General features: G+C 41.1%; 1 long non-coding RNA gene across 7 annotated transcripts in view; it reads left to right on the top strand.

Annotated features, from left to right (window-relative positions):
* Window positions 1-22,296, top strand: part of LOC125157747 (uncharacterized) — a 172,220-nt gene that overhangs the window by 39,188 nt on the left and 110,736 nt on the right. Inside the window, exon 2 of one of the 7 annotated variants that reach the window (XR_007149053.1) lies at window positions 5,902-5,953. The exons of the other annotated variants lie outside the window; for them this stretch is intronic. This is a non-coding gene — a long non-coding RNA (uncharacterized LOC125157747). The remainder of the gene's footprint in view (window positions 1-5,901; window positions 5,954-22,296) is intronic. 7 annotated transcript variants of the gene reach the window in all.

A 22,296-nucleotide genomic window follows, 5' to 3' on the forward strand; every position in this document is an offset into this window, starting at 1 on the left:
ATGCGGGGCTCAAACCCACGAACCATGAGATCATGACCTGAGCCGAAGTCAGATGCTTAACCAACTGAGCCACCCAGGTGCCCCTGCTTTTATTTTTAAAATAACTCTGTACTCCTTGTAAAGTTTTCCCTCAGAACAGTTTTTCCTCTGCACACCTTTTTCCTCATCATTTTAATGTCTGCAGTTTTGTCTGGTGAGTCGAAAGGAATGGTCAGAACTTCATGAACCACCTGCCAGAATAGAGGGACCAAATTATGTAGGCGGGGCCCCTAGAGGGGATAGTAAGGTGAGAGGAGGAATGGGAATATGAGTAAGCATGGTGAGGGGGCAGGGAATGTGGGAGAAACATAAAAGACAAGAGAGCTAGGAATGGCTTATCATGACAAATGGTTTAGTCAGGAAATGGGAGCCAAAATTCCATTCCTGCTAGAACATTTTGCTCAAAAAGTTTTTGGATGGAGCTATAAGGGACAAAAAAGTTTTCCTTGACCCTCTTAGGGTCCCTAGCTAGGTCTGAAAATTAAATGGACAAAGACAGATTAACAGGAGAAAAGCATACACATCTGTTTGATGTATGTTTTATGTGGCATGGGAGCCTTAATGAGGCCTGACCTAACATACTTGAGTATTTTTATGCTAAGTTTGATAAGAAGTAGACTGTTGTAGAGGAATATGATAGGCAAGAAGTATAAAGTTAAGTGTAGTAAACTGAGGGAAACTTAACAAGGCCTGTTCTTTCAGATTCTTCTCAGCATCCTTTGTCTTTAGATATAAGGATGCTCTTTTCCTCTGGGTACAGGAGGGCACCTCTCACATGAGAGTCTTATGACCTGCTTTAGGAGAGAAGGATGAGGGAAGGTGCTTTTGCTGCTTTTTTTTCAAACTCCTTCAGCTTGAAATATTCAATATGCCAAGGTACCATATTTTGGGGTATTGTGTCCTGATCCCTATCATAGCCAAGAATCTTTATTCTCTTTTTTTATGAAAAAATTTTTTATTATAAAATGATCTTTATATTTCCTTCTATAATAGAATTCCCACAGAAATATTATGATTTATGGGATTTGAAGGAATATTTATGTATACTCATTGAGTCATTTTTTAAATGAGATATAATTGACATATAATTATATGTTTAAAATGTGCAATGTGTTGATTTGGTACATTTATATATTGCAATGTGATTACTACTGTAGCATTAGCTAATGCCTCTATGATGTCACATAATTATCATTTTTTTTGTGGTGGCAACATTTAAGATCCAGTCTCTTGGTAATTTGAAGTATATAATGCAATATTGTTGACTATAATCACTATGCAGTGCATTAGATCTCCAGAACTTATTTATCCTACATAATTGCAGCTTTGTACCCTTTGACCAATTTCTCCCCACTTCCCCCCAACCCCAGCCCTGGTAACCACCATTCTACTCTCTGTTCCTATGAGTTTGGCTTTTTTAGATTCCACGTATAACTGAGATCATAGAGTACTTGTCTTTTCTTTGACTTACCTCACTTAGCATAATGTCCTCAAGGTCCATCCATGTTGTTGCAAATGGCAGGATTTTCTTCTTTCTCATGGCTGAATGATATTCCATTGTATATATATATATAACATATCTTTTTTATCCATTCATCTGTTGATGGCCACTTGGGTTGTTTCCATATATTGGTTATTATGAATAATGTTGCAATGAACATGGAGGTGCAGATATCTTTTCAACGTCCTGTTTTCATTTCCTTCAGATATACACCTAGGAGTGGGATTGCTGGATCATATAGTTGTTCTTTTTTTTTTTTTAATGTTTATTCATTTTTGAGAAAGAGAGAGAGACAGGGTGTGAGTGGGGGAGGGGCAGAGAGAGAGTGAGACACAGAATCTGAAGCAGGCTCCAGGCTCTGAGCTGTCAGCACAGAGCCCAGTGCAGAGCCAAAGTTGGACACTTAACCAACTGAGCCACCCAGGCACCCCACAGTAGTTCTATTTTTAATTTTCTGAGGAACCTCCATTCTATTTTTCACAGTGGCTGTACCAGTTTACATTCCCACTAACAGTGCATGAGGGTTCCCTTTTTGCCACATCCTTGCAAACACTTGTTATCTCATCTTGATGATAGCCATTCTAACAGGTGTGAAGTGATAGGTCATTAGTTTTGATTTGCATTTCCCTGATGACTCATATTGAGCATCTTTGCATGTACCTCTTGGCTGTTTGGATATCTTCCTTGAAAAAAACATCTGTTCTTCTGCCCATTTTTACATTGGGTTGTTTGGTTTTTGTTATTAAGCTGTAGGAGTTCTTTATATATTTTGGATATTAACCTCTTATCAGATATAGGACTTGTAAATATTTTCTCCCATATCTTAGGTTACCTGGGTCATTTTTGGTTAGATGACATTTCTCCTTTCTTTTTTTGTGAGTAGAGCAGGAAAAGCAACATGAAACTCAAATATAAAGCCAGAAGGCTCAAAAGCCACATTTGTGTCTTTGGCTCTATTTAGGCAATGGTCACAGAGTACCGTTGGTGTTCAGATGACACCCAATAAATACTATGGTCAGCTTCAGTTCGAGCTCACAAGTGACAAAGACTCTGTCCTTGACCAAACTTTAGTCAGGCTCCTCTGAGACCTCTTTTCAATTAGGCCTTTTCTTTGGACCCTGTCTTCAGTTTGCTTAGTCCAGTTGCAACAAGAATCCTGCTAAGTTAGTTTAGAGAGAATCCTCTTTTTTTTAAGATTTTATTTTTAAGTAATCTCTATACCCATCATGGGGTTCGAACTTACAACCCTGAGATCAAGAGTTGCATGCTCTACCAATTGAGTCAGCTGAGTGCCCTGAGAATCCCCACTCTTGATATCTGATCATTCTGGCTTTCTTTCAGTAAGAATCCTGTTGAGTTAGTTTAGCAAGAATCCCCCTACCCATGATGTTTCCTTTGAGTAATTTTCCATCTACTGACCCCTCATTTGGCTCACTGGTTATAAATCTTCACTTGTCCTTGTTATATTTGGAGTTGAGCCCAATATTTCTCCTCTATGGTGATAGTCTCGACACACTTGAAGGGGTCCAGAATAAGCTACTGTGGCATAAAAATTGTTTTGAGAGGAAGGCATCTGAGTTCCTGAAATATCTTATCTGCCTAAAAGCAGAGCCTCCCAAAAGAACTAAACTGTCATAAATCCCCTTCTTGGGAGCAACCAGGGATGATTGGCTCTTATCAATGGAGATGAGAAGTCTCCACAGGATGCCTGAACAGATGTCATAAAACTACCGTATCTCCTATCTGTTCTCCTAAGGGCCTATTATCTTTCCAAAAAGTCACTTGTTTTTCTGTAAGTACCCTTATCCTGCACCCTTCCCCTATCAAGATGGTGTATAAGCCCCAAATTTTAAATGCCTCCTTAAGTTATATTTTTCTGTGATGTACACACAAGAATAAAAATCTGTTTTACTCTTGATAATCTGTTGTAGGAGAGGAAAACAAAATCTGTTTCTTCTACTCATCCTGGTTTCATTGGCTGGGGCTCTGCAAATTTGACTGACAAAAGACATACTAACAAGAGAAAAACAAATAGAAGTTTATTAATGTGTACATTTGAAATACACATGGGAGAATACTCATTGATGATTAACTCAAAGGGGTGGTTTGAACTTGGGCTTATATGGCATCTTGACAAGAGAACAACACATTTTTTTAGAGGCGTGATAAGATAAAGGAAAAGGACTTTGAGTCTGTAAGGGTGGCAAATTATGAGAAGGTAAATATATGGAAGAACTAATGGAAGATAAGGGCTAGTTAGAAATGTTTGCGTTGATTTTTCTGGTGCTCTCTCTGGGCTGTTAAGTCGAGAGTTGTCTCTGGTGATTAACTTCTGTCCTTCCTCATAGAGAGGAGAGGGGGAACATCTTTACAAATTTATGTTCTACTTGTAGACAGAGGGAGGGCAGAGAGCTTTTTTTGTATCTGCTTCTTCTCACATGTCTTCAGTTTAAAAGAATTCTTATGCCAACATAGCATATTTTGGGATGGCATATTCTGCTACTGTTCACTGTCAGTTTAATTTGCAGTCTCCCAAACACTGAAGCTAAGAGAGTAGAGGGAAAGTTTTTCCTCCCTGATTGATATACCTATTGCAATAGTTCTGACTAAAGTCTTCTGTAGCATGTTAACAAGTGTCAAAATCTTTTTAACAGATGGGATTTTAAGAGTCTATAAGTTACTTCCTGCCTGAGGTTCTTCCTTTTCCTTAAACACATCCTTATGTTATAAAAGCTTATTGTCATCTCTCTGGCATTATGCTACCTAGGGTATTAGGTCAGCTACATTGGCAAGTTCATTTTATTGAATTAAATTTTGGTATTTTTAAAGCTGTCATTTTTGATGCCTTTTTCTTACCAACCATTCCCAAACTGGAGATACTAAAGTGAAAAAGAACACTTTTCACCCATTTTCCTTGCTCTTTTGAGTTAACAACAATGGTTCAGGACACATTTCAAGTTTCAGACAAGTAGTATTTATTGAGAAATTAAGTGCATGGTTATTTCCATGCTGGCTTTTTGGGAGATTCCATTTTTAAAATTATTTATTTATTTATTTATTTATTTATTTATTTATTTATTTATTTATTATTTTTTAAAATTTACATCCAAATTAGTTAGCATATAGTACAACAGTGATTTCAGGAATAGATTCCTTAGTGCCCCTTACCCATTTAGCCCATACCCCCTCCCACAACCCCTCCAGTAACCCTCAGTTTGTTTTCCATATTTATGAGTCTCTTCTGTTTTGTCCCCATCCCTGTTTTTATATTATTTTTGTTTCCCTTCCCTTATGTTCATCTGTTTTGTCTCTTAAAGTCCTCATATGAGTGAAGTCATATGATTTTTGTCTTTCTCTGACTAATTTCACTTAGCATTATACCCTCCAGTTCCATCCACATAGTTGCAAATGGCAAGATTTCATTCTTTTTGATTGCTGAGTAATACTCCATTGTATATATATACCACATCTTCTTTATCCATTCATCCATTGATGGACATTTGGGCTCTTTCCATACTTTGGCTATTGTTGATAGTGCTGCTATAAACATCGGGGTGCATGTGTCCCTTCAAAACAGCACACCTGTATCCCTTGGATAAATGCCTAGTAGTGCAATTGCTGGGTTGTAGGGTAGTTCTATTTTTAGTTTTTTGAGGACCCTCCATACTGTTTTCCAGAGTGGCTGCACCAGCTTGCATTCCCAAGAAAACCATTGTTTTATACTTTGCTGAATACAATCCCAGATATGTGACTCTGAGTCTACATATATGTAGACAGAGTTGTTTGCAATTTTGTATAAATGGGGTAACAGAATCAATGTATGATATTTTGTAAACTTGATATCAGTATCTTTGGGACCTACATGTTTTCAGGAGAAAAGACCCAATCTTTAATGAAAGAAAAACAGCTTGTGTTTGATTTCTACAGTTTTATAATATTCACCATTTTATATGAAGAGTAAAAACAATTCTAGTCTTAAAGTACATATCCCAAACCAACAGGTCACAGATTTTTTATTGCTCTTTATGTCATTACCCTTTTTTCCTTTGTTAATTGCAAAGCTAATAAAGAAATAGATTAAAATAAACAAAAAATATTTAAGTGGAGGAGAATTAGACTCCACCCCTTGATGAGGGGATTGTAAATGAATTTGAAGATGTTTTACAAGCACCATATCCTCTAACTTCTGCTTGATTTTGGACAATGCATGTGTGTAGGTATGGGTGGGAAGAAGTGGGCACCAGCAGATCAGAGTGTGGTTAGAGAGAGAGTTTGTAGGTATTTATCTGTCCATTCTGCCCCCCTAACTCTCTCCCTCCCTGGCTGTGCATCTGTCAATGACTCTGGTTTTCTACCTGCAGCCATAGCTCCTGTCCACTGGCACCTCTTCTGCTTGAATTCTCACGGATTCCAGTAAGACTTCTTCTTCCCCATGCCCCTTCACCTCAAGGGATGGTAATGGCTTCTCCCTGTTGCTACTCCCCAGGTGTCTCAGCACCCTTAACTTCCTTTAACTCCGTTAAAACCTTCAACCAAGTTTAAGGGTTTAAAGTTTAAAGGTTTGCATGGTCCATTAATTCAAGTCTTTCAATTTAAACACTTTGAACCATCTTTTTTATCACCATTAAGCTGACTAATTCAAGGGACTAAAATGGAGATAAAAAGACTATTGGGGGGATGTTATAGTGGTACAATGAAAGATGATAAAGGCCTGAGGGTAGTAGATGGACTCCAGATGGATTATTAAGTAAATTTTGCAAAACCTTGTGACAGATCATAGATTATAGGACTCATGACTGTAAATCAAATGTGTAAGGCGTCTGTGTCAAGAAGAGCAGATGGAAGATTAGGACAAATCAGGCAGTTACCAGAGGTCAATGTTTTGGAGGTCACAAGGCAGAGCTGATGACCCCAGGAGCCAGATATGTCCACATGAGCACTGATCCTAAGCCAGAAGTTGTTTGGCTCAGTCTTTTCTTCTTGTTAGAGTTGCAAGAATTAAATGAACTAAAGTCACACAAAAATGCTTTGAATATTGTAAAGTGCTATATATGTGTGAATTCCAATGGTAATTAATATTATAATTACAACAATTATTGTAATTATTTCTGGGTATTTATATATGTAACGTAATATATTTTGATCATATACAGAAGGGAATTTGAGTTCAATTGAAGAAATGATAGAAATGATATTTCCCCGTGGTTCTTTTTGTTAAACTGGAGAGATTCTATCATTGAAGATCCTCTCTTTTCCACAAATGCTTATCCTTGTGTCTGTGTCTACTCATTGTCACTACTTACTGTTCTTTACCTTTAAGGAAGGGGACAGTAACACAGATGATCTTCCACAATCGCATTAGTGTCCTTGCAATTTCTAACTCTCATTCCATGGGCAATGAGAACAAAGGTAGCTAAGCAATTTGACAGGTGTACTCAGAAGCTATAGGTTGGTCCAATATAAACAATTGAGCAGATACTATGCAGATAGATAATCCAGTTAATATCCCCACTCCCTATATTTTAAATTGTGGTAAAATACACATAACATAGGATGTATCATCTTAACTATTTGAAAAAAAATAATGTTTATTTATTTTTGAAAGAGTGAGAGACAGAGCGTGAGCAGGGGAGAGGCAGAGATAGAGGGAGACACAGAATCTGAAGAAGGCTCCAGGCTCTGAGCTATCAGCTTGAACTCATGAGCCATGAGATCATGACCTGAGCTGAAGTCGGATGTTTAACTGACTGAGCCACCCAGGTGCCCCTCAACCGTTTTTAAGTGTACAGTTCACTAAGGATATTCACACTGTTGAGCAACAGGTCTCCAGAACTTTTCCATCTTCCCAAACTGAAACTTTATACCCATTGAACACTAATTCCCGATTTACCCCTTCCCCAGCCGCTGGTTTTTGGTTCTTGTGAGTAATGCTGCTAGTCAGCACTTTCATAGGGTCTATATTGCAAGGTTTGTGTATTATGTATTTTTGGTCTGTATTCAGGTGTGGAGTCTCTGAAATCTTTGAGGGTTTGTGTCCCAAGGTATAACTCTGAGGTATTCAGAGAATCTTTTTCAGGATGTGAGATTTTATTTTATTTTATTTATTTTTTTAGGATGTGAGATTTTTTTTAAAGACTTTTATTTATTAAAAAAATTTTTTTTTTAATATTTTTTTTTAAATTTTTTTTTTCAACGTTTATTTATTTTTGGGACAGAGAGAGACAGAGCATGAACGGGGGAGGGGCAGAGAGAGAGGGAGACACAGAATCGGAAACAGGCTCCAGGCTCTGAGCCATCAGCCCAGAGCCCGACGCGGGGCTCGAACTCACGGACCGCGAGATCGTGACCTGGCTGAAGTCGGACGCTTAACCGACTGCGCCACCCAGGCGCCCTTAAAAAATTTTTTTAACGTTTTATTTATTTTTGAGACAGAGACAGAGCATGACAGAGCATGAATGGGGGAGGGGCAGAGAGAGAGGGAGACACAGAATAGGAAGCAGGCTCCAGGCCCCGAGCCATCAGCCCAGAGCCTGACGTGGGGCTTGAACTCCCGGACCGCGAGATCATGACCTGAGCTGAAGTTGGACGCTTAACCGACTGAGCCACCCAGGCACCCCAGGATGTGAGATTTTAAAGTGCTTTCATTGTCTGTGTTCCAAGATTTGAATCTGAGATAATTAGGCTTGGATTCAGTGTATGTGGTCACTGAAATTCTTTAGTCAGTGTTCCATGATTTATGGCTGATTTATTTGGGAGGTCTAGGTTCAGGGTCTGAAGTCTTAGAACTTTTATTTTTTATTAAAATTTTTTTCAGCACAGAGCCCAATGCTGAGCTTGAACCCAAAACCATGAGATCATGACCTGAGCCAAAGTCAGACGCTTAACTGACTGAGCCACCTAAGCACCCTTGAAGTCTTAGAACTTTTAGAGAGTCTGTCCAAATTTGGTTGTGAGGTATTTGGTGTCTGAAGTCAGAGTGTGAGGTCCTTGAACTCACCCAGTATCTGTGCTCCAAAGTTTGAATCTGAGGTATGTGGGGTTTGTGTTCAGGTTGTGTGCTGTCTGAAATCTTTGAAGGTCTGTGTTTCAAGATATGAGTCTGAGGCAATTGAGAATCTGTGTTCAGAGCCTCCTGTCTCCAAATTCTTGAGGCTCTGTTCCATTGTGGGAGTTCAGGTACTTGAGCATTTGTGTTCATTGTGTGAAATCTTTGAATATTTGAGGGTTTGTGTCACAAGGTTTGGGTCTGAGGTATCTGTGGGTCTGTGTTCAAGGTGTAAGGTCTCTGAAATTTTATGTTATGTTATGTTATGTTATGTTATGTTATGTTATTTTTTTATTTTTTTGAGAGAGAGACTACAAACAGGGGAGGGGCAGAGAGAGAGAGAGGTGGGGGGAGGCACAGAATCCAAAGCAGGCTTCAGGCTCTGAGCTGTCAGCACAGAACCCGACTTGGGGCTCGAACTCATGAACCATGAGATCATGATCTGAGCCAAAGTCGGAGGCTCAACCAACTGAGCCACTCAGGTGCCTTGAGGTCTGTGTTCCAAGTGTGAGTTTGAGGTATTTGGGGTCTGCTTTCAGGGAGTGAGGTCTCTAAACACTTGGAGGCTCTCTTCCAAGGTTTGAGTCTGATATATTTGAGGTTTCTGTTCTAGATGTGAAGTCCCTGAGCTGCACAAGGTTCTGTGTTCCAAGGTTTGAGTCTGAGGCATCTGGGGGTCTTTGTTCAGGGTTGAAGAAGTCTCTGAACTCTTTGAGGCTTTCTCCCAAGGTTTGAATCTGAGGTATTTATTTATTTTTTTCAGGTTGCAAGGTTTCTAAATGCTTTGATGGTCTGTGTTCCAAGGTTTAACTATAAGGTATTTAGATGTCTATGTTCAGGGTTTGACTTCCCTAAATTCTTTGAGGATGTGTGTCCCAAGGCTTGAAACATAATTAACAGGAGGATCTTAATTCATGGTACATGATAAATAAACTCCTTAAGGATCTGTTCCAAGGTTTGCATCTGAGGTATTTGGCGATCCAGGTTGAGGATGTGGGTTATCTAAAGTATTTGAGTCTATTTTCTTTTTTTTTTTTTAGGTATAATTTATTGTCAAATTGGCTAACATACAGTGTATACAGTGTGCTCTTGGTTTCAGGGGTAGATTCCTATGATTCATTGCTTATATACAACACCCAGTGCTCATCTTAAAGAGTGCCCTCCTCAATGCCCATCACCCATTTTACCCTCTCCCCACCTCCCCCCATCAACCCTCAGTTTGTTCTCTGTATTTAAGAGTCTTTTAAGAGTCTGTTTTCTAAGTTTTGAATCTGAGGTATTCTGAGTCTGCATCCAGGGTTGGGATTTTCTGAACTCTTCTAGGGTCTGTGTTGCATGAATTCATTCAGAGATATTTGGGAACTGTGTTCAAATGTGAGGCCTTCCAGGGTCCACCCTATGGTTTGATTCAGGGATATTTCAGGTTCAATATTTAGAGTTATAACTCTCTGAACTCTTTGGAGGTCTGTGTATCAGGTTTTGAGGTTTATGTATTTGGTGAAATCTGGTCACGGTATGAGTTCTGTTTTAATACATGTTTTGTTATTATTCAGGTATGGTAAGGCCAACAAATCAGGAAATGACTGTTATTGAGAAGATAATTTTTTTATACTTACATATCCCAAGAGAAGATGGAATGCTGAACTATTCAGTGCCACATGGGGAAGCACCAGGGTTAGTCAGGAGGCAGAGATGAGGAAATTGTGAACAAGAATTTCTATTGTGGTTTTCACTGAAAGGAGTAGGCTAGGCAGGGTAATTAGTTTTGGATTTGGCTAATTTGAATAGTTTTAGTGGACTCTGTTTATAGGGGCTGTCTCTGGTTGTCTGGTACCTGGCCCTGGGTGATTAGGGCAGAGGAATAGTGGTCTGCAGTGTGAGAGCCTGGGGTATGGGCTGTGGATTGGTTCGTTTATATTTGAAAAGTGCTCTCTCAGGCAACTTGTTTATTGTTTCTAGGACTTGACTAACCTTGGGAGAGGCAGTCCCTCCAGGGTCAGCAAATCATAAGAATACAGATGTCAAATCATAAGAATACAGAAAACAAAAGACGTGGGTTAATGTAGGATCTCTGAAATCAGTAAGTGTGTTTCTCAGTGTTTGAGTCTGAAGTATTTGGAGTCCTATTTGTTACTGGTGTAAGGTCTCTGAATGCATTGTTGGTCTGTGTCCTATGGTTTTAGTCTGAGGTGTTTGCAGTCTATGTTCAGGGTTTGAGATATCCGATCTTGAGGATCTGTGACAAAGTTTCGATGTAGGGTGTTTGGGTATTTTTTTTGTTGTTGAGGATGTAAGGTCTCTGAAGTCTTTTAGGGTCCGTGTCTCAAATATTGAGTCTGAGGTGTTTGGAAGTTCATGTTCTTGGCGTGAGGTCTAAAACGTTCTGTTGTTTTGAGTCTGAAATATTTCAGGTTCTTCATTTAGTATGTAAAATCTCTGAACTCTGAGCATGTTTGTCCTCAAGATTGAGTGTGATATATTTGGAATTCTGAGTTCAGGGTTTGTGTTCCCTAAATGCCTTGGTGATCTTTTTTTCAGTGTTTGAGTATTAGGTGTGAGACCTCTGAACTTCTAGAGGTTCTGTGTCTCAAGTTGGGTTTGAACTATTTGGGGCCTGAGTTCAGAATGTGTGGTCTTTGAACCCTTTCATTGCCTTTTTGTTTTCTTTCTTTTTTTTAAATTTTTAAAATTTTTATTTTTTTTTAATTTTTAAAAAAATGTTTATTTATTTTTGAGAGAGAGAGAGTGAGAGAGACAGAGCTCGAGAGGGGAAGGGCCAGAGAGAGAGGGAGACACAGAATCTGAAACAGGCTCCAGGCTCTGAGCTGTCAGCACAGAGCCCGATGCGGGGCCTGAACTCACGAACTGCAAGATCATGACCTGAGCCGAAGTCGGACACTTAACCGACTGAGCCACCCAGGCGCCCCGCCTTTTTGTTTTCAATATTAATCTGAGATTTTTGGGATCGTCTTCAAGGTCTGAGGTCTTTGAACTCCTTGAGAGTGTGTATCCTAAACTTTGAGTCTGAGATATTTGGGGTCTTGTTCAAGGTATGGGATTTCTAAATCTTTTGATAGCCTGTTCCAAGGTTTGAGTCTGAGTTATTTTGGGGTCAGTTTTCAAGGTATGATATCTCTGCCCTCTGTAGTGTTCTGTTTCTCAATATTTTACTCTGAGATATGTAGGTGCTTGTGTTCAGGGTATGAGGTCTGTGAATTCATTGAGGGTTTATGTCCTCAGGTTTGAGTCTTAGGTAGTTGGGGGTCTGTCTTGTTGGCATGAGGTCTTTGAATTCTTTAAGTGTCTATCCCAAGGTTTGAATCTGATATGTTTGGAGTTATGTTTTCAAGGTGTGATGTCTCTGAACTCTTAAGGTATGTCCTAGTGTTTAAGTTGAGGGATTTGGGTGTCTTTGATAAGTGTGTGAAGTCTCTGAACTCTTTGAGGGCCTACATCTAGTAAAGTAAGAATGAATCTAGATAGGACCCAGTATTTACCTAAGGGCTTTTCTATGTGTCTCACATATTTTTCTTTGCTGAATTATGAAAAACACCAACCCAAAATGGGAGAATTCACCCTTTGGAGGGGCACAGAACCCCTCTGAGGCCCTGAATGCCACCCCACGGTATAGTCTTTGGGTTCAATCCATGTGAAAGGCTGCTCTGAGAACTTCAACTACCACTTAATACTGGAAGCTCTGGCATCTTAGGAGGTTAACTCAAGAGTGGGTCCCAGACAACCAAGAAGCAATCTGAGTTCTGCTCCTTGGAAGATTGTGTGCTAATGATTCCTAGGGGTATAACCCAAACTGAACCAAGAGAAAAATCAACACACATAATACCTAGCTAAAGCCAAAGCCTAATTTTACATGAAAATGTCCAAATGAATGCAAAGTCTAGTCCTGATAGCCCAAATGTTTGGCATCCAGGAGGTATTCAATATATACAGGATAAATGAATGAATCCAAGTGGCAGCAGGGTATGGGGAAAGAGCTCTTTTTTGCCAGTAAAGTGCTCTGAACTTACAGTCTAGCTTTGCCTATTATGTCTTATGTGACTTTATGTAGGTTAATTCATGCTTCTGAACTTCAGTGTCATTTTTACTTGTAAAACATCATTATACCTATCAACTAGGTTTATTGGGAAGGTATGGAGATGGCTTACTTACACCAATGGAGGACCTAAGTATAGTGCCTGGGCCAGAGCAAAGCAGTGCCAAAAGCCATTGTTATGAATAAATTATCACAACCCATGCCTCTAGGTGCTGCTATGCCTTTGGAGGCCATGAGTGTGTGGTGCTCACTTAGTCAGTGGTTTGTACTCCTGTGCTCCTGCACTTCCTAAGGTTGGCATTTTCTCTGTTGGCATTCATCTCCTGGATCATCACACAAAACTTGACCACATATTAACCACTCTTTTCCAAGATCATCTAGCATCATTTCTGCAGTAACTCTCATAGTCAGGACACAGCACATATATTGTTTCTAATTCTTACAATAATAATAAAGTGGGGATGTGAAGTCCATTTAGAGATTTGGAAAGTGAGCTCAGAGAGGCTAATAAGTAACTTGCTCCAAGTTACATAAAGGGTCAAGTTACCATAAAGGGCAGCAATTGGTGGAAGGGCGGCAGCAATTGGTGGAAGGGCTGCAGCAAAACTCTAGCATGTCCATAGCAGATGCTATCTCAGAAGGAACTACAAAACACAATCCAGGAGTAAATTCATATATTTCAGCTAGTGTGGAGCCCCAGCTTCAGAGCTACCCAAAATTGGATGAATTGAGATCAGTGAGAAATAATGCAGTTTCAAGAGAATGGAGTGCATTTATTTTTCTTTTGCTGATTTCAAGATTTTCTCTTTGTCTTTGGCTGTCAACATTTTTATTATGCTATGTCTAGGTAGGGATTTCTTTGCATTTTTTACATGTAGTCTGTTGAGGTTTTTGGATTTGTAGATTAATGGTTTGTTACCTATTTAGGAAATTTTCAGTGGTTATTTCTTTTTTCTTTAATATTTTTTTAATTTTAGAGAGAGGGAGAGAGTGCACAAGCTGGGAAGAGGGGCAGAGGGAGAGAAAGAAAGAGAGAACCTCAAGCAGGCTCCATGCTGAGCATGGAGCCTGATGCAAGGCTCGATCCCGTCACCCAGGGACCATGACCCTAGCTGAAACCAAGAGTCAGATATTCGACTTACTGAGCCACCCGGGTGCCCCCAGTGGTTATTTCTCCAAATAATTTTTCTGTTCATTTCTCCCTTTCCTCTCCTTCTGATACCTCCATTATATATATATTGGTGTACTTCATTGTATCCCATAGGTCTGTGAGCTATGCGCATTTTTCCTCATCTTTTTATCATCCCTGTTCTTCACATTGAATAATCTAAAATGATCTATCCTCAAGTTCACTAATTCTTTTTTTTTCTGCCTGCTCAAATCTACTTTGAGCCCCTCTGGTGATTTTTTAAAATTTCAGTTTTTTACTTTTCAACTCCAGAATTTCAATTTTTAAAAGTAATTTCTCTCTTAATTGATGTTCTTTATTTGATGAAGACTCAGGGCTCGAACTCATGGATCATGAGATCATGACCTGAGCTGAAATCAGACGCTCAACCAACTGAGCCACCTAGGTGCCCCTGTGAACATATTTATAATAGCTACTTTGCAGTCTTTGTCTGCTGACTCCCACATCTGGGTCCCCTTAAGTTGGTTTCTGCTGCCTGTTTAAAAAAAAAACTGTACAAGAATCACACTCTCCTGTTTCTTTGCATGTCTCATAACTTTCTGTTGAGCAGTAGGCATTTCAGATAACATATCATAACAACTATGGATTCTAATGAGCTTCACATTCCCTCTGAGGCTTTTTCGTGGTGTTGTTTTCTTTTAGCTTATTTGTTTAATGTCTTGCCTGGACTAATTCTATAAAGTAGATTTTCCTTACAGTGTGCAGTCTCTCATGTCAATGCTCAGTTTTTTTCCCCTTGTTTTTATTTTTAAGCCTAGCTTCCTAGAAGTTACCCCAGGTCAATGTAGCTTAATATTCAATCAATAATTATTTAGAGGTTGTGCTTATGTTCCTTGAACCAGTGATGGGGATCAGGACATGCTACTCCAAAGTGGTACCTTAGCATGTTGAATTGTTATGGAACCAGGCTGGAATGCTGGTGGAAAAACCAAGTGGAACTCGGAGATCTTGGTGGATCGGAGATGTATTTAACACTGGTGGGCTCAGAGGAGACCGTTTCTCCAAAGATCTGAGCTCCGAATGAAGGGGGGAAGGGTATTTTATAGTTGTCAGCTTCCATATCTGTGGCGGGTTTTCGCACACTTGGCAAACAGGGCAAGAAGAACCCGAAGAGGGGTCTCTAAGCTAGAGACCAGAGCTTGTTTTAGTGCCATCGGCCATCTTATGGTGTAAAACTTTATTTATTTTCCCAACAGAATATTTGAAATTGAAGGAATTTGAGAAAATGGCAGAAGCAGAAAGGTCACTCTGACCTTCCCCGTATATTTTTCCCCTGAAGCAGGTCATAAGACTCTCATGTGAGAGGTGCCTGCCCTATACTCAGAGGAAAGTATCATCCTTATCTCTGAAGACAAAGGGATGTTGAGAAGAATCTGAACAAGCCTTGCTAATATGATAGGGAAAAGATAGCATAAAATAGGCAGAGAGGGAAAGGTTAGGACCAGAGGTAACTGGGTGGGGAAAAACACATATTTTGGAACAACGCTGGGAGCCTCTGACCACAGCAAACCCCCTCAAGTGTAAGGTTCCTCTTAAGAATGTCACAGACACCACCTACTCCACCTCAGGTTCTCTTCAGGAACAAAAGACCTGACTAGAAATAAGTAGACCATCAAACATATGCTCTGCAAGGAATAGTATGACCATAGACCACCCCTCATACAATGGAAAGGAGCCAATCAGGAATGGACAACCCAGCACCTAGAGCTATGAAGCCAATAGGGATGGGACCTGAGAAGGAACAAGGGGGAAGGGTAGGGGGAGGGCTGACCAGAACCTTATAAAACAAGGACCCTTACCTATAGCCAAGGGCATTCACTTTCAAATGCCCCCTCTCTGTAAAGAGAGCTTTCCTACTATTCTTCCTTTCTAATCTTATGCTCTAATAAACTTTGCCTGCTGTTCATTCTGTGTCCACCTCTTCATTCTTCGAAGCGTTGAGACAAGGAATCCAAGGTATGAAGATAAAAAGTCCTGCAGCACTAATTTTCCCCCAGTTTACTTACCCCATACTCCTTGACCTACCATGTTCTTCCATGGCTGTTCCCTTTTCATCTCTTTTCATCAAGTACTGTGCATAAAAGTACTCAGGTTTAATAATTTCTTTGGATTTTCATTTCCTTATGAAGGCCCTGTGTCATGTAAAACTTATATTAAATACATTTGTGTTTCTTCTGTTAATTTGTCTTTGTCAGTCTAATTTTCAGATCCCACCAGGGACTCTAAGAAGATTGAGGAAAACTTTTTCCTCCTCTTTGCTGATGGATCTGTGAGTGATGTGGGGATTGCTTTTTGCCATGTGTTCTAGTAGAGACTAGTAGTTCTCAAGTGCATGCTGCAGTTGCTTTTTAGTGGGTGCAGTCTGCCAAATGTACACAGCCTCCTGACATCCAGGGAGAAGTATGGTCTTAACAGGGTACTTTTGAGCTGTCCATTTCCCTGGTTCTTACTGTTAAACTTCTGGGTGATTTGATGTTTTGTCTTTTGGTACTGGTTTCATGAAACTATTAGCCTTCTCTTAATTGTCTGACAGTAAGATTGTTACTGTTTTTGACTACACCTGAAGACAGGAGTTACTCCTATTGGGGAGGAAAATATTTTCATTACACCCTTTAAAATCTTCGTTAAGTCCCCCATCATAAAATACATTTAGGGGCGCCTGGGTGGCTCAGTCTGTTGAGTGTCCAACTTCGGCTCAGGTCATGATCTCACGGTTTGTGAATTTGAGCCCCGTGTTGGGCTCTGTGCTGACAGCTCAGAGCCTGGAGTTCTTGCTTTGTATTTTGTGTCTCCTTCTCTCTCTGTTTCTCCCCCACTCGCACTGTGTGTGTCTCTCTCAAAAATAAATGAACATTGGGGTACCTGGGTGACTCAGTCGGTTGAGCATCCGACTTCGGCTCAGGTCATGATCTCACAGTCCGTGAGTTTGAACCCCACATCAGGCTCTGTGCTGACAGTTCGGAGCCTGGAGCCTGCTTCACATTGTGTGTCTCCCCGTCTCTCGGCCCCTCCCCTGCTCATGCTCTCTCTCTGTCAATAATAAATAAACATTAAAAAAATTAAAAAAAAATAAATGAACATTAAGAAAGAGACAGATAAACAAGAGAAAAACAAACAGAAGTTTATTAACATGTATACCTCAGGTATACCTGGGAGATACCCAGGGAAAATTGAGTAACTCCCAGAGATGGCTTAGAATTTAGGCCTAAATACCATCGTCAATTAAAGATGAAAGAAAGGTGTAGGGAGGCCAGGAAAATCATGGTAAACAAGGATATGGTTTGTTATGCAGATTTAAGTCAGTGCCTTCTCCACTGATGAGTCTCTTGTGATTTAGAGTCATCCTTCTCTTCCTAATACAGAGAGACACCCTTACAAATAGAGATTTTCTTTATAAATGTAAATGTCCCTCACCAAAGGGTAACTTCTACTGTTTCCAGACCTTCCATGTGTCTGCTGTTTCTCAAAATAGGCAGCTCAAAATATACAAACCTAATATACTAAAAGGCATATTTTAGGGTAGATTTTCTAGCTTCCTATACACCACATTCTGTTCTAATTAAAATCAGCCCCTCAGCAGGGCTATGGAGGTATCAGTCCTCTAGACTTGCCTCTCCCCATGGGTAGAAATTCTGTGCTCTTACATTGAAGATAGGGCTGGGGACAGGGATGGTGGCCTGTTTCTCCTGGAGTGACACCTGTGTCCTGAAAGTAGAAGCTGAATGGGACTGTAGCTCCTAACTTTTCTGCTTGCCTCTCCCCACATAGAACCACCACCGTATTGATGAGGGAGCACAAGCAAGCTGAGGGCAAAGTACAGGCTAAGGGCACCTCCTGGAATATGTGGTATTCCTCGCACACTCCTGGCTACCCAAGAACAAAGGAAAGGGGTTTAAGTGCTTGCCATGGTGATGTGGGCAACTAAGGCAAATAAAAAAATTAAATTCCCTTACTGCTTACAGCCCATTAACAAGTCCTTGAAACTGGCAAAGTGACCTCCCTCTAGGAGCTTGGCTGCCTTGATGATGACACTTTTCTAGGGGCAAAAGGGAATCTTGGCTTAACATTATCCCGACCTCCCAGGGTCCTGTAAGTCTACTGTAACATATAAAAATTCCTTTGGAAATTTCCTTTATCTCAACTCCCCCAAAATATATGCTAGCAATCATACTCCAAGCTTATGGCCCCCTGATATATATCTGAAGGGTCTCATGACTGAGGTTTTACTAAATGGTAATAAATGACTTGTTTTCCTAACAACAGCTAGCCCCTCAAGGTCCTGGAAATCTGGCTTCCAAGATTCCTTAGAGACTTAATCTATCCCTAAACCCCTTCCAACCTGAGGATATATAACTAGCCACTCCTCACAACCTAGTGCAGGTCTTTTCTGCCCATGGGTCCTGTCCCTGTGCTTTGATAAAATTACCTTTTTGCACCAAAGACATCTTCAAGAATGCTTTCTTGGCCGTCAGCTCTGAACTCCTTGAGCCCCACCATCACCCCAAAACCCCATCACTATGAGTAGGATCTGAGGGTGGGGGTTGCTATTGGATCTCCAGTATTGCCTCATTTGGGGTACAGCCTCCTCCACACCATTGGTGGGGTTTGGGAGTGTTGGGGGGGGGGCTGTAGCTGATGGCCAAGAAAGAATTCTTGAAGATGTCTTCAAGTGCAAAAAGGTGATTTTATTAAAGCACGGGGGCAGGACCCATGGGCAGAAAGAGCTGCACTGGAGTTAGGAAGAGTGACTGGTTATATTCTATGGAGTTGGGTGAGGTAAAGGCAAAAAGGAGGCCTCCAGAAGGACTTTCATATGCTAAGGAGGACTCATAACATACTGGAGTCCTTGCTATTGTCAAGCTAAGGTTGTTTTCCCTCTAGTAAGGCATTTACAGTAAGACAGTAGGGGGTGGAGTGCCTGGGTGGCTCAGTGGGTTAAGCATCCGACTTCAGCTCAGGTCATGATCTCAAGGTTTGTGAGCTCTAGCCATGCACTGGGCCCTGCACTGGGCTCTGTGCTGACAGCTCAGAGCCTGGAGCCTGCTTCAGATTCTGTCTCCTTCTCTCTCTCTGCCCCTTCCCTGCTGGTTCTTTCTCAAATATAAATAAACATTAAAAAAAAAAAGACAGTAGGGTGTTCCTGGAGAAATGTTATACACTGTATTTGCCTCAGGTATTTGTCAATGGGCTGCAGGTTATAAGGAAATTTAATTTTTTAATTATTTTTTAATGTTTATTTATTTTTAGTTTTTAAAATCTTTATTTATTAGAGAGAGAGAGAGAGAGACAGAGAGAGAGAGAGACTGAGCGAGTGGGGGAGGAACAGAGAGAGAGGGAGACACGGACTCCAAAGCAGGCTCCAGGCTCTGAACTGTCAGCACAGAGCCTGACGTGGGGCTCAAACCCACGAACTGTGAATTCATGACCTGAGCTGAAGTGGGAGGCCCAACTGACTAAGCCACCCAGGCGCCCCTAATGTTTATTTATTTTTGAGAGAGAGTGAGAAAGAGAAAGAGCAAGAGCAGGGCAGCGGCAAAAAGAGAGAGGGAGGCACAGAATCTGAAGCAGGCTCTAGGCTCTGAGCTGTCAGCACAGAGACTGACACGGGGCTTGAACTCACGAACCACAAGATCATGACCTGAGCCAAAGTCGGATGCTTAACTGAGCCTTCTAAGTGCCCCAGAAATTTATTTTTTTAAGTTTATTTATTTATTTTGAGAGAGAGGGAGAGCATGAGCATGAGAATGAGCATGAGTGGGGGAGGGGCAGAGAGGGAGAGACAGAATACCAAGCAGGTTCCTCCCTGTCAGCACAGAGCCCACTGCGGGGCTCAATCCCACAAACCCGTGGGATCATGACCTGAACCGAGATCAAGAGTTGGTCACCCAACAGACTGAGCCACCCAGGAGCTCCAAAGAAATTTAATTTTACCTACCATTTCCTTCTCACCTTTGTCCTCTACATCACTATGGAGGGGAGGGTGATGTTGGGGCTCCAGAAAACTGAGTCTATAGGTTTTTAGAGATTAGGCTATTGATAAGATTTCTGTTTTCTTGTAATTTACGAAGACATTTGTAAACTGATGGAGACTCATGTCCTGTATGACTGTGATCGCTATCAGTTAACCATTGGTTTTTCCCTTTCCTTTGTTCTTGGGCAGCTGGGAATGCCTGAGGAGTGTCATATATATCCTGCCTAGGGTGGTTAGGGGGTTTGGGGAGTGTCAGTTTGCCTTCTCATTTCTCATCACTGAGTGGAGGTGGGAGGGGGAAGGAAGCCCTGATCTCTGCCATGAAATAGAGCTTCTATAATACGGAGCTGGTGGGTGGATGGTGGAGGCAGATGAGAGATGCCTGTGACCCACCCTTCTTGGGGTGAAACTATAGCCCTAAAACTGAGAGTGGTGGGTAAAGGGAGCCCCCATCTTCTTGGATGCACTTTCTAGGAGTTAGAGCTTCTATAACATGGAGCTGGCAGGGAGAGTTTAAATTTTTTTAACGTTTATTTTATTTTTTGAGAGAGAGCATGAGCAGGGGAGGAGCAGAGAGAAAGGGAGACAGAATCTGAAGCAGGCTTCAGGCTCTGAGCCATCAGCACAGAGCCCAATGTGGGGCTCGAACCCACGAACTGTGAGATCATGACCTAAGCCGAAGTCGGATGCTTAACCGACTGAGCCACCCAGGCGCTCCAATGGCAGGGAGAGTTTAAAGGGGAGGTAGGAAAGTGGGTTCTAGTGCAAATGCCACAGACTCCTGATGTTCTAAATTTATTAGATTTTATTTATTAGATTTTTCTTGAATAAATGCTTCTCAATTTGCTGTGTTATCTTAGATCATTTGCTTTCTAGAACTTTAAAATATTTTTTTTAATGTTTACTTATTTTGAGAGAGAGAGAGAGGGAGAGGAAAAAAAGTGTGAGCAGGGGAGGGGAAGAGAGAGAGGGAGAGAGAGAATCCCAGCCAGGTTCCAAGCTGCCAGTGCAGAGCCCAACATGGGGCTCAAACTCATGAAATGTGAGATCATGACCTGAGCCAAAATCAAGAGTCATGTGCTTAACTGACTGAGCCACCCAGGCACCCTGCTTTCCAGAAATGTAAATGGTTGTGTTTTATATTTTTATCGATTTTCTTTGTAACTGGGGTGTGAGTCCACTGAGCTCTTCACACTGTCCTGAAGTCCCACCTATCTTACTACTCTTGTTGAACCTACTATAATCCAGGTAAATTAATAGACAAAACACAGCAAGTATAACAAAGACTTGCATTCAGAAAGACTTTTTCCTATAGTTGTGTCCATGCCTCAGCTGTACCTGCTGATGCAGATCTCTGTCCCACTGGTGACTAAGATCTCTTTCGTCCTTGGAGGCTTGAGAGCCTTTTTTTAAAAAAACGTTAATTTATTTTTGAGAGACTGAGAGAGACAGAGCATGAGTGGGGGAGGGGCAGAGAGAGAGGGAGACACAGAATCCGAAGCAGGCTCCAGGCTCCGACGTGGGGCTCGAACTCATGAGCTGTGAAATCATGACCTGAGCCAAACTTGGACGCTTAACTGATTGAGCCACCAGGCACCTAGAAAGCCTTTTTAAAAAAATTTACTTTATTATTATTATTTTTTTTTTAGTAATCTCTACACCCATTGTGGGGCTTGAACTCACGACCCTGAGATCAAGAGTCATATGTTCTTCTGACTGAGCCAGCCAGTTCCACAAGCCTTTGTTTAAGGCACGAACAGCCTAAGAATAGTTGTCCTGCCACTGTCCATGAGTGCATTCCTGCCTCTATAGCAATAGCCACTCACTTGCCTAAAGATAAAGCCATCATAAGCTGTAGTAACTTATCAAGGACTAAACACTCCTGGCACCTGCCAGAAAGACCACCCAGTATGCTGTTTCACCCCTTCCCCTTGCTCATGCCACACTTTTATCTGCTTAGTCACCCAGCAAACATCTGTGGTACATCCATGAAATGTGGCCTTGGAGAACTTTAGTTCTCCTATTGTGGGCTGACATGCTGTCTCTTACTGGGAGTGGCTTTTTTCTCTACTTCTTGCCTTGCCATTTACCCCTGACCTGACTGACCATTTCCCTTTCCTCTGAAATTCTGCATTTCCTAAGTTGGGGACTGAGCATTCAGCCTTCATCACTGGATGCTCCTGTTGTGTGTGAGCTTGTTTGGGCTTGCTCATTGTTCTCTGCAACTTGATGCCTGTCCTGCAGTGAAGGGATCCTGTCCTGGTTCTTTACCATCTCTAGAGCACCTGTTAGATTTTTGTTTTGGAATTTTGTTTGACTGATAATTACATGTGTTATTCTGCCCTAAAACAGCTACTATAGGGCCTTAAGAAAATACTTTGCATTTGTATAGCACTTTAGTCATTTGTGTTAACATGTGTTATCCTGACGTTTTCACTATAACTCTATGATTTGCTGAGGCAAGTAGGTATGGGTATTTTCCCCCCATTTTACGTACTGG

This window comes from Prionailurus viverrinus, chromosome X (assembly GCF_022837055.1).
Source record: "Prionailurus viverrinus isolate Anna chromosome X, UM_Priviv_1.0, whole genome shotgun sequence".
NCBI classification, from domain to species: domain Eukaryota; kingdom Metazoa; phylum Chordata; class Mammalia; order Carnivora; family Felidae; genus Prionailurus; species Prionailurus viverrinus.